The sequence below is a fragment of the Bos taurus genome, chromosome 7 (assembly GCF_002263795.3).
Source record: "Bos taurus isolate L1 Dominette 01449 registration number 42190680 breed Hereford chromosome 7, ARS-UCD2.0, whole genome shotgun sequence".
Lineage (NCBI taxonomy): Eukaryota > Metazoa > Chordata > Mammalia > Artiodactyla > Bovidae > Bos > Bos taurus.
In genome coordinates this window covers 22,370,139-22,372,570 of record NC_037334.1, presented here as the reverse complement: position 1 = coordinate 22,372,570, position 2,432 = coordinate 22,370,139, and positions in this window count along the sequence as shown.

Here is a 2,432-nt window from a genome sequence, read left to right as displayed (position 1 = left end):
CACATGGGACCTGACCCAGTAGGCTCTATCCTCACTCTCAGGGCATCCTAATTCTGGTCATATGAGAAATTGGGCTTGAAATGTAGTGAGTACTCTTCTTCCTGTTGTTCCAGTACTTCAAACTCCTGGAACTTTGAAGCGTGGATGCCACAGCTGCTGCCCATCAGTTGCCTGCCACTCAGCACTTGGGCCATGACCCAGGCTGACACCCAGAGAGCGATGCCCACTGAAGCTCTAGCAAGTTGGTCATCAGGCACCTAAGCTGGTATCCTTCCCACCTGGAGCAGCTTCTGATCTCCTGGCCATGGGAGAGCACAGAAAAGTGTCAGACATAGGTGAGCAACACAGGGCCAGGGGAGGATGGCTGCCAGAGGAGGAACGGTCAGCGGTCGGCAGAGGCCTGTTGCTTGTACTGTTGCTCATTGCCAAGGGAAGGATATTTACTCAGCATCCAAGCCCCAAAGATCTCAAAGCAGGAGGGCTGAGGTGTTGAGACGAAAGGGGCAGAAACAAAGACAACTGCAGCATAAACAGCAACATCAGTCAGGTTTGAGGCAGAGGCCCCTTGAGGGCATTCAGTGTTGGGGTAAAAATAGTCATTGAAGTCACTCCCATCAGCATACCTCACTTTGGGGGCAGTAGCGGCAGTGGCTGGGGGGAGATTGGGTATCTGTGACCTATTCAGTGATATTCCCCCTCACCAGTTTGGCACCCACCAATTTAGTGGGATGCCAAAGGTCAGAGAGTATGAGAATTGAGTCATCTTCAAGAAATGGACCACCCTGGACTCTAAGAATGAGCCTTAGGGAAACTGTTAGATATGGGCTTCCAATCTAGAGCACCCCAAGGCTTCAAAGGCAGGTGCTCAAACACTCTGCTCTGCACTATTTGATAGCTTTCTTGAGAAACTACAGGGGAACTTAGCCTGTCCCTTTTTACTATGTTACAAGTCAAAGAGACCTGTATCTTAGGGATTCACTTGCAAATGCCCACAATGGCAGCTGCCTACAAACCAAATATCTAGAACTGAAAAGAGAGTAATATGGGATCACTGTTCTCATATATGCCAGTCCTATCAACGGCCCTCAAAGAGAACTTCTGGACGTGAAGATTTTGTTATTCTAAAGCTGTCAAAGATGTTCCCTATGTACCTGGAGCCTTCACACCATCCATCAGTGTAGAGTTGTTCATACCTTTCTGCCTGGAGCAAAGGCTCTCTCCAAGAATGTGCAGGTGAGTGAGAGCGAGCACAGCTCTGGGTCTTGGCAGGCACCAACCTCAGTGGAAGAGGGAAGTTTGGGTGCTTCTGGGGAACATTCTCTTTCCCTAAGCTACCATCATCTCACGTGCCCTTCCTTGGCTGGTTCCACTGCATTCAGCAGGGGCAAGCTGTCCCTCAGATAAAACAGTGTCACCAGTGAAAACACCTCACGGGAAAGCCTATCCATCACATGGGCGCCACATGAACCTTACTTGAACATTTCACAGACTTCTTAAAAATGACTCGACTGTCTTAACAATGATATACATTTATTGGTAAAAATCCAAACAAGTAAAGCAAAACAGCAACCCATATCCAGAGATGGTTCTTTGGTTAGCATCCTTTATTCTTTCTTTCTCTATTATAGAGTCAAGAGTGTACTTGACTCTATAAGTCTTATTGTACATGTTATAACTTTTTTGTTTTGTTCATTCAGCAACTGAAATGTGCCACATGCCAGCAGCTTTATTCAGGGACAAATGATTCAAAGAGTTAAGAGAAAGTTGTGACCTAATGTTATGTCAGCGAACTATCTTTTGATAATAAAAAGTATAACTCTGGAGAAACTCCTCCCTTAGTCTCTGTTTACTGTTATGAGGTCTTACCTCTTGCTCAGCTGACTGCAGTGTGACTGATGTGGAAAGCATGAGCGCACAGACGAGAGGTTGCCTGGGCCCTGAGGTGCCACGGATGCAGAAACTCACCAACACGTCAGTGTGTCAACAACGCTAAGAAACCTTTGACAAATTGAAAAGACCCTGTAAGCAACAGTGAAAGTTTTTTAAAGGGTGAGAAAACCACTGGGTAGGAGATTGCTTTGGCATCTGACTGGCTCATTGTATCTATAGATAAGGAATTAGTCAAAATGACTTAGAAGACCCCCAGTTGCTCATGCTTCATCTACCTGTCTTAGAGAGGAAAAGAGAAAGTGACATTTACTGAGAGCTAGCTATGTGTGACAGCTAAGAACTTCCACACATTATCTTATTTAATCTTCACATATTATCTTATTTAATCGTCATGAAGTGGATATCATGATCCCATTTTACATATTCAAAAGTGAACTCCTGATCTTCGGCTTCAAACCTGCCCTATTGTAGACTTCCTTATCTCAGGCAATGTCAAGCCCTTCTTTCCAGCTGCTCAGGGAAAAATCCCTGGAGTCAACACT